Genomic DNA, 9,798 nt, shown 5'->3' on the forward strand with positions numbered 1-9,798 from the left:
ACAGAGAGAGAGGAAAAGACAGAGAGGAAGAGACAGAGAGAAGAAGAGACAGAGAGAAGAAGAGACAGAGAGAGGAAGAGACAGAGAGGAAGAGACAGAGAGAGGAAGAGACAGAGAGAGGAAAAGACAGAGAGAGGAAGAGACAGAGAGAGAAAGAGACAGAGAGAGAGGAAAAGACAGAGAGAGAGGAAAAGACAGAGAGGAAGAGACAGAGAGAAGAAGAGACAGAGAGAAGAAGAGACAGAGAGAGGAAGAGAGAGAGAGGAAGAGACAGAGAGAGAAAGAGACAGAGAGAGGAAAACACAGAGAGAGGAAGAGACAGAGAGAGGAAGAGACAGAGAGAGGAAGAGACAGAGAGAGGAAGAGACAGAGGAAGAGACAGAGAGAGAGGAAGAGACAGAGAGAGGAAGAGACAGAGAGAGGAAGAGACAGAGAGAAAGAGAGAAGAAGAGACAGAGAGAGGAAGAGAAAGAGAAAGGAAGAGACAGAGAGAGGACGAGAGAGAGAGGAAGAGACAGAGAGAGGAAGAGACAGAGAGAGGAAGAGACAGAGGAAGAGACAGAGAGAGAGAGGAAGAGACAGAGAGCGGAAAAGACAGAGAGGAAGAGACAGAGAGAGGAAGAGACAGAGAGAAGAAGAGACAGAGAGAAGAAGAGACAGAGAGCGGAAGAGAGAGAGAGGAAGAGAGAGAGAGGAAGAGACAGAGAGAGAAAGAGAGAGAGAGGAAGAGACAGAGAGAGAAAGAGACAGAGAGAGGAATAGAGAGAGAGAGGAAGAGAGAGAGGAAGAGACAGAGAGAGGAAGAGACAGAGAGAGGAAGAGACAGAGAGAGGAAGAGACAGAGAGAGGAAGAGACAGAGAGGAAGAGACAGAGAGGAAGAGACAGAAGGATGAAGAGGAAGAGTCAGAGAGGAAGAGACAGAGGGAGGAAGAGACAGAGAGAGGAAGAGACAGAGAGAGGAAGGGACAGAGGGAGCAAGAGAGAAAGAAAGAGACAGAGAGGAGAGGAAGAGACAGAGAGGAAGAGACAGAGAGAGAGGAAGAGACAGAGAGAGGAAGAGATAGAGGAAGAGACAGAGAGAGAGGAAGAGACAGAGACAGAGGGAGGAAGAGAGAGAGAGGAAGAGACAGAGAGAGGAAGAGACAGAGAGAGGAAGAGAGAGAGAGAGGTAGAGACAGAGAGGAAGAGACAGAGAGAGGAAGAGAGAGAGAGGTAGAGACAGAGAGAGGAAGAGAGAGAGAGGTAGAGACAGAGAGAGGAAGAGACAGAGAGAGGAAGAGACAGAGAGAGGAAGAGACAGAGGGAGGAAGAGAAAGAGAGAGGAAGAGACAGAGAGAGGAAGAGACAGAGAGGAAGAGACAGAGAGAGGAAGAGACAGAGAGAGGTAGAGACAGAGAGAGGAAGAGACAGAGAGAGGTAGAGACAGAGAGGAAGAGACAGAGAGAGGAAGAGAGAGAGAGGTAGAGACAGAGAGAGGAAGAGAGAGAGAGGTAGAGACAGAGAGAGGAAGAGACAGAGAGAGGAAGAGACAGAGAGAGGAAGAGACAGAGGGAGGAAGAGAAAGAGAGAGGAAGAGACAGAGAGAGGAAGAGACAGAGAGGAAGAGACAGAGAGAGAGGAAGAGACAGAGAGAGAGGAAGAGACAGAGAGAGAGGAAGAGACAGAGAGAGAGGAAGAGACAGAGAGAGAGGAAGAGACAGAGAGAGGAAGAGACAGAGAGGAAGGAAGAGCAGAGAGGGAGGAAGAGACAGAGAGAGGAAGAGACAGAGAGAGGAAGAGACAGAGAGAGGAAGAGACAGAGAGAGGAAGAGACAGAGAGAGGAAGAGACAGAGAGGAAGAGACAGAGAGAGAGGAAGAGGCAAAGAGAGGAAGAGACAGAGAGAGGAAGAGGCAGAGAGAGGAAGAGACAGAGAGAGGAAGAGACAGAGAGAGGAAGAGACAGAGAGAGGAAGAGACAGAGAGAGGAAGAGATAGGAAGAGAAAGAGAGAGGAAGAGACAGAGAGAGAGAAAGGAAGAGACAGAGAAGAAGAGACAGAGGAAGAGACAGAGAGGAAGAGACAGAGGAAGAGACAGAGAGGAAGAGACAGAGAGAGGAAGAGAGAGAGGAAGAGACAGAGAGGAAGAGACAGAGAGGAAGAGAGAGAGAGGAAGAGACAGAGAGAGGAAGAAATAGAGAGGAAGAGTCAGAGAGAGGAAGAGACAGAGGAAGAGACAGAGAGAGGAAGAGACAGAGAGGGAGGAAGAGTCAGAGAGAGAGGAAGAGACAGAGAGGAAGAGACAGAGAGGAAGAAACATAGAGGAAGAGACAGAGAGGAAGAGACAGAGAGGAAGAGACAGAGAGAGGAAGAGACAGAGAGAGGAAGAAACAGAGAGGAAGAGATAGAGAGGAAGAGACAGAAAGATGAAGAGACAGAGAGGAAGAGACAGAAGGATGAAGAGGAAGAGTCAGAGACAGAAGGATGAAGAGGAAGAGTCAGAGAGGAAGAGACAGAGGGAGGAAGAGACAGAGAGAGGAAGAGACAGAGAGAGGAAGGGACAGAGGGAGCAAGAGAGAAAGAAAGAGACAGAGAGGAGAGGAAGAGACAGAGAGGAAGAGACAGAGAGAGAGGAAGAGACAGAGAGAGGAAGAGATAGAGGAAGAGACAGAGAGAGAGGAAGAAACAGAGAGAGAGGAGAGGAAGAGACAGAGGGAGGAAGAGACAGAGAGAAGAAGAGACAGAGAGAGGAAGAGAGAGAGAGAGGTAGAGACAGAGAGGAAGAGAGAGAGAGAGGTAGAGACAGAGAGAGGAAGGGACAGAGGAAGAGACAGAGAGAGGAAGAGACAGAGGGAGCAAGAGAGAAAGGAAGAGACAGAGAGGAGAGGAAGAGACAGAGAGAGGAAGAGATAGAGGAAGAGTCAGAGAGAGAGGAGAGGAAGAGACAGAAAGATGAAGAGACAGAGAGGAAGAGACAGAAGGATGAAGAGGAAGAGTCAGAGAGGAAGAGACAGAGGGAGGAAGAGACAGAGGGAGAGGAAGAGACAGAGAGGAAGAGACAGAGAGAGGAAGAGACAGAGAGAGGAAGGGACAGAGGAAGAGACAGAGAGAGGAAGAGACAGAGGGAGCAAGAGAGAAAGGAAGAGACAGAGAGGAGAGGAAGAGACAGAGAGAGGAAGAGATAGAGGAAGAGTCAGAGAGAGAGGAGAGGAAGAGACAGAGGGAGGAAGAGACAGAGAGAGGAAGAGACAGAGAGGTAGAGACAGAGAGAGATAGAGACAGAGGGAGGAAGAGACAGAGAGAGGAAGAGACAGCGAGAGGAAGAGATAGAGAGGAAGAGACAGAGAGAGGAAGAGACAGAGAGAGAGAGGAAGAGACAGAGAGAGAGGAAGAGACAGATGGAGGAAGAGACAGAGAGAGGAAGAGACAGAGGGTGGAAGAGACAGAGAGAGAAAGAGACAGAGAGATTAAGAGACAGAGAGAAGAAGAGAGAGGAAGAGACAGAGAGGAAGAGACAGAGAGGAAGAGACAGAGAGGAAGAGACAGAAAGGAAGAGACAGAGAGAGGAAGAGACAGAGAGGAAGAGAAAGAGAAAGGAAGAGACAGAGAGAGGGAGAGACAGAGAGAGGAAGAGACAGAGAGAGAGGAGAAGAAGAGACAGAGAGGAAGAGACAGGGAGAGGAAGATACAGAGAGAGAGGAGAGGAAGAGTCAGAGAGAGAGAGAGAAAGAGACAGAGAGGAAGAGACAGACGAAGAGACAGAGAGAGGAAGAGACAGAGAGAGAGGAAGAGACAGAGAGAGAGGAAGAGACAGAGAGAGAGGAAGAGACAGAGAGAGAGGAAGAGACAGAGAGAGGAAGAGAGAGAGGAAGAGACAGAGAGAGAGGAGAGGAAGAGACAGAGAGAGGAAGAGACAGAGAGAGGAAGAGACAGAGAGAGGAAGAGGCAGAGAGAGGAAGAGACAGAGGAAGAGACAGAGGAAGAGACAGAGAGTAAGAGACAGAGAGTAAGAGACAGAGAGTAAGAGACAGAGAGAGGAAGAGACAGAGGAAGAGACAGAGAGTGGAAGAGACAGAGAGAGAGGAGAGGAAGAGACAGATGGAGGAAGAGACAGAGAGAGGAAGAGACAGAGAGAGTAAGAGACAGAGAGAGTAAGAGACAGAGAGAGGAAGAGAGAGAGGAAGAGATAGCGAGGAAGAGACAGAGAGAGGAAGAGACAGAGAGGAAGAGACAGAGAGGAAGACTGAGAGAGAGGAAGAGACAGAGAGATGAAGAGACAGAGAGAGAGGAAGAGACAGACGGAGGAAGAGACAGAGAGAGGAAGAGACAGAGGGTGATAGAGACAGAGAGAGGTAGAGACAGAGAGGAAGAGACAGAGAGAGGAAGAGAGAGAGAGGTAGAGACAGAGAGAGGAAGAGAGAGAGAGGTAGAGACAGAGAGAGGAAGAGAGAGAGAGGTAGAGACAGAGAGAGGAAGAGACAGAGAGAGGAAGAGACAGAGAGAGGAAGAGACAGAGGGAGGAAGAGAAAGAGGAAGAGATAGCGAGGAAGAGACAGAGAGAGGAAGAGACAGAGAGGAAGAGACAGAGAGGAAGACTGAGAGAGAGGAAGAGACAGAGAGATGAAGAGACAGAGAGAGAGGAAGAGACAGACGGAGGAAGAGACAGAGAGAGGAAGAGACAGAGGGTGGAAGAGACAGAGAGAGGTAGAGACAGAGAGGAAGAGACAGAGAGAGGAAGAGAGAGAGAGCTAGAGACAGAGAGAGGAAGAGAGAGAGAGGTAGAGACAGAGAGAGGAAGAGACAGAGAGAGGTAGAGACAGAGAGAGGAAGAGACAGAGAGAGGAAGAGACAGAGAGAGGAAGAGACAGAGGGAGGAAGAGAAAGAGAGAGGAAGAGACAGAGAGAGGAAGAGACAGAGAGGAAGAGACAGAGAGAGAGGAAGAGACAGAGAGAGGAAGAGACAGAGAGAGAGGAAGAGACAGAGAGAGAGGAAGAGACAGAGAGAGGAAGAGACAGAGAGGAAGGAAGAGCAGAGAGGGAGGAAGAGACAGAGAGGGAGGAAGAGACAGAGAGAGAGGAAGAGACAGAGAGAGGAAGAGACAGAGAGAGGAAGAGACAGAGAGAGGAAGAGACAGAGAGAGGAAGAGACAGAGAGAGGAAGAGACAGAGAGGAAGAGACAGAGAGAGAGGAAGAGGCAAAGAGAGGAAGAGACAGAGAGAGGAAGAGACAGAGAGAGGAAGAGACAGAGAGAGGAAGAGACAGAGAGAGGAAGAGACAGAGAGGAAGAGACAGAGAGAGAGGAAGAGGCAGAGAGAGGAAGAGACAGAGAGAGGAAGAGACAGAGAGAGGAAGAGACAGAGAGAGGAAGAGACAGAGAGGAAGAGACAGAGGGTGGAAGAGACAGAGAGAGAGAAAGGAAGAGACAGAGAGAGAGAAAGGAAGAGACAGAGAAGAAGAGACAGAGGAAGAGACAGAGAGGAAGAGACAGAGAGGAAGAGACAGAGAGGAAGAGAGAGAGAGGAAGAGACAGAGAGAGGAAGAAATAGAGAGGAAGAGACAGAGAGAGGAAGAGACAGAGGAAGAGACAGAGAGAGGAAGAGACAGAGAGGGAGGAAGAGTCAGAGAGAGAGGAAGAGACAGAGAGGAAGAGAGAGAGAGGAAGAAACATAGAGGAAGAGACAGAGAGGAAGAGACAGAGAGAGGAAGAGACAGAGAGGAAGAGACAGAGAGAGGAAGAGACAGAGAGAGGAAGAAACAGAGAGGAAGAGATAGAGAGGAAGAGACAGAAAGATGAAGAGACAGAGAGGAAGAGACAGAAGGATGAAGAGGAAGAGTCAGAGACAGAAGGATGAAGAGGAAGAGTCAGAGAGGAAGAGACAGAGGGAGGAAGAGACAGAGAGAGGAAGAGACAGAGAGAGGAAGAGATAGAGGAAGAGACAGAGAGAGAGGAAGAGACAGAGAGAGAGGAGAGGAAGAGACAGAGGGAGGAAGAGACAGAGAGAGGAAGAGACAGAGAGAGGAAGAGACAGAGAGAGGAAGAGAGAGAGAGAGGTAGAGACGGAGAGGAAGAGACAGAGAGAGGAAGAGAGAGGGGTAGAGACAGAGAGAGGAAGAGAGAGAGAGGAAGAGACAGAGAGAGGAAGAGACAGAGGGAGGAAGAGAAAGAGAGAGGAAGAGACAGAGAGAGGAAGAGACAGAGAGGAAGAGACAGAGAGAGGAAGAGACAGAGAGAGGAAGGGACAGAGGAAGAGACAGAGAGAGGAAGAGAGAGAGAGGTAGAGACAGAGAGAGGAAGAGAGAGAGAGGAAGAGACAGAGAGAGGAAGAGACAGAGAGGAAGAGACAGAGAGAGAGGAAGAGACAGAGAGAGAGGAAGAGACAGGGAGAGAGGAGAGGAAGAGACGGAGAGGAAGAGACAGAGGGTGGAAGAGACAGAGGGTGGAAGAGACAGAGAGAGGTAGAGAGAGAGAGAGAGAGGAAGAGACAGAGAGAGGAAGAGAGAGAGAGAGGTAGAGACAGAGAGAGGAAGAGACAGAGAGAGGAAGAGACAGAGAGAGAGGAAGAGACAGAGAGAGAGGAAGAGACAGAGAGAGAGGAAGAGACAGAGAGAGAGGAAGAGACAGAGAGAGGAAGAGACAGAGAGGAACGAAGAGACAGAGAGAGAGGAAGAGACAGAGAGAGGAAGAGACAGAGAGAGGAAGAGACAGAGAGAGGAAGAGACAGAGGGAGGAAGAGAAAGAGAGAGGAAGAGACAGAGAGAGGAAGAGACAGAGAGAGGAAGAGACAGAGAGGAAGAGACAGAGAGAGGTAGAGACAGAGAGAGGAAGAGACAGAGAGAGGTAGAGACAGAGAGGAAGAGACAGAGAGAGGAAGAGAGAGAGAGGTAGAGACAGAGAGAGGAAGAGAGAGAGAGGTAGAGACAGAGAGAGGAAGAGACAGAGAGAGGAAGAGACAGAGAGAGGAAGAGACAGAGGGAGGAAGAGAAAGAGAGAGGAAGAGACAGAGAGGAAGAGACAGAGAGAGAGGAAGAGACAGAGAGAGAGGAAGAGACAGAGAGAGAGGAAGAGACAGAGAGAGAGGAAGAGACAGAGAGAGGAAGAGACAGAGAGGAACGAAGAGACAGAGAGAGAGGAAGAGACAGAGAGAGGAAGAGACAGAGAGAGGAAGAAACAGAGAGGAAGAGATAGATAGGAAGAGACAGAAAGATGAAGAGACAGAGAGGAAGAGATAGATAGGAAGAGACAGAAAGATGAAGAGACAGAGAGGAAGAGACAGAAGGATGAAGAGGAAGAGTCAGAGAGGAAGAGACAGAGGGAGGAAGAGACAGAGGGAGAGGAAGAGACAGAGAGGAAGAGACAGAGAGAGAGGAAGAGACAGAGAGAGAGGAAGAGAGAGGAAGAGACAGAGGGAGCAAGAGAGAAAGGAAGAGACAGAGAGGAGAGGAAGAGACAGAGAGAGGAAGAGATAGAGGAAGAGACAGAGAGAGAGGAGAGGAAGAGACAGAGGGAGGAAGAGACAGAGAGAGGAAGAGACAGAGAGGTAGAGACAGAGAGAGATAGAGACAGAGGGAGGAAGAGACAGAGAGAGGAAGAGACAGCGAGAGGAAGAGATAGAGAGGAAGAGACAGAGAGAGAGAGGAAGAGACAGAGAGAGAGGAAGAGACAGATGGAGGAAGAGACAGAGAGAGGAAGAGACAGAGGGTGGAAGAGACAGAGGGAGGAAGAGACAGAGAGAGAAAGAGACAGAGAGATTAAGAGACAGAGAGAAGAAGAGAGAGGAAGAGACAGAGAGGAAGAGACAGAGAGGAAGAGACAGAGAGGAAGAGACAGAGAGAGGAAGAGACAGAGAGGAAGAGAAAGAGAGAGGAAGAGACATAGAGAGGGAGAGACAGAGAGAGGAAGAGACAGAGAGAGAGGAGAAGAAGAGACAGAGAGGAAGAAACAGGGAGAGGAAGATACAGAGAGAGAGGAGAGGAAGAGTCAGAGAGAGAGAGAGAAAGAGACAGAGAGGAAGAGACAGACGAAGAGACAGAGGGAAGAAGAGACAGAGAGAGGAAGAGACAGAGAGAGAGGAAGAGACAGAGAGAGAGGAAGAGTCAGAGAGAGAGGAAGAGACAGAGAGAGGAAGAGAGAGAGGAAGAGACAGAGAGACAGAGAGAGGAAGAGACAGAGAGAGGAAGAGACAGAGAGAGGAAGAGACAGAGAGAGGAAGAGGCAGAGAGAGGAAGAGACAGAGGAAGAGACAGAGGAAGAGACAGAGAGTAAGAGACAGAGAGAGTAAGAGACAGAGGAAGAGACAGAGAGTGGAAGAGACAGAGAGAGAGGAGAGGAAGAGACAGATGGAGGAAGAGACAGAGAGAGGAAGAGACAGAGAGAGTAAGAGACAGAGAGAGTAAGAGACAGAGAGAGGAAGAGAGAGAGGAAGAGATAGCGAGGAAGAGACAGAGAGAGGAAGAGACAGAGAGGAAGAGACAGAGAGGAAGACTGAGAGAGAGGAAGAGACAGAGAGATGAAGAGACAGAGAGAGAGGAAGAGACAGACGGAGGAAGAGACAGAGAGAGGAAGAGACAGAGGGTGGAAGAGACAGAGGGAGGAGGAGACAGAGAGAGGAAGAGACAGAGAGAGGAAGAGAAAGAGAGAGGAAGAGAAAGAGAGAGGAAGAGAAAGAGAGAGGAAGAGAGAGGAAGAGACAGAGAGAGAGGAAGAGACAGAGAGAGAGGAAGAGACAGAGAGAGAGGAGAGGAAGAGTCAGAGAGAGAGAGGAAGAGACAGAGGAAGAGACAGAGGGAGGAAGAGACAGAGAGAGGAAGAGACAGAGAGAGGAAGAGACAGAGAGGAAGAGACAGAGAGAGAAAGAGACAGAGAGAGGAAGAGACAGAGAGGAAGAGACGGAGAGGAAGAGACAGAGGGTGGAAGAGACAGAGGGTGGAAGAGACAGAGGGTGGAAGAGACAGAGGGAGGAAGAGACAGAGGGAGGAAGAGACAGAGGGAGGAAAAGACAGAGGGAGGAAGAGACAGAGGGAGGAAGAGACAGAGGGAGGAAGAGACAGAGAGAGGAAGAGACAGAGAGAGGAAGAGACAGAGAGGAAGAGACAGAGAGAGTAAGAGACAGAGGGTGGAAGAGACAGAGGGTGGAAGAGACAGAGAGAGGAAGAGACAGAGAGAGGAAGAGAAAGAGAGAGGAAGAGAAAGAGAGAGGAAGAGAAAGAGAGAGGAAGAGAGAGGAAGAGACAGAGAAGAAGAGATAGAGAGGAAGAGACAGAGAGAGAGGAAGAGACAGAAAGAGAGGAAGAGACAGAGAGAGAGGAAGAGACAGAGAGAGAGGAGAGGAAGAGTCAGAGAGAGAGAGGAAGAGACAGAGGAAGAGACAGAGAGAGGAAGAGACAGAGAAGAAGAGATAGAGAGGAAGAGACAGAGAGAGAGGAAGAGACAGAGAGAGAGGAAGAGACAGAGAGAGAGGAGAGGAAGAGTCAGAGAGAGAGAGGAAGAGACAGAGGAAGAGACAGAGGGAGGAAGAGACAGAGAGAGGAAGAGACAGAGAGAGGAAGAGACAGAGAGAGGAAGAGACAGAGAGAGGAAGAGACAGAGAGAGGAAGAGACAGAGAGGAAGAGACAGAGAGAGAAAGAGACAGAGAGAGAGGAAGAGACAGAGAGAGAGGAGAGGAAGAGTCAGAGAGAGAGAGGAAGAGACAGAGGGAGGAAGAGACAGAGAGGAAGAGACAGAGAGAGAGGAAGAGACAGAGAGAGAGGAAGAGACAGAGAGAGAGGAGAGGAAGAGACGGAGAGGAAGAGACAGAGAGAGGAAGAGACAGAGGGTGGAA

Source organism: Anomaloglossus baeobatrachus, unplaced genomic scaffold, assembly GCF_048569485.1.
Source record: "Anomaloglossus baeobatrachus isolate aAnoBae1 unplaced genomic scaffold, aAnoBae1.hap1 Scaffold_142, whole genome shotgun sequence".
Classification (NCBI taxonomy): domain Eukaryota; kingdom Metazoa; phylum Chordata; class Amphibia; order Anura; family Aromobatidae; genus Anomaloglossus; species Anomaloglossus baeobatrachus.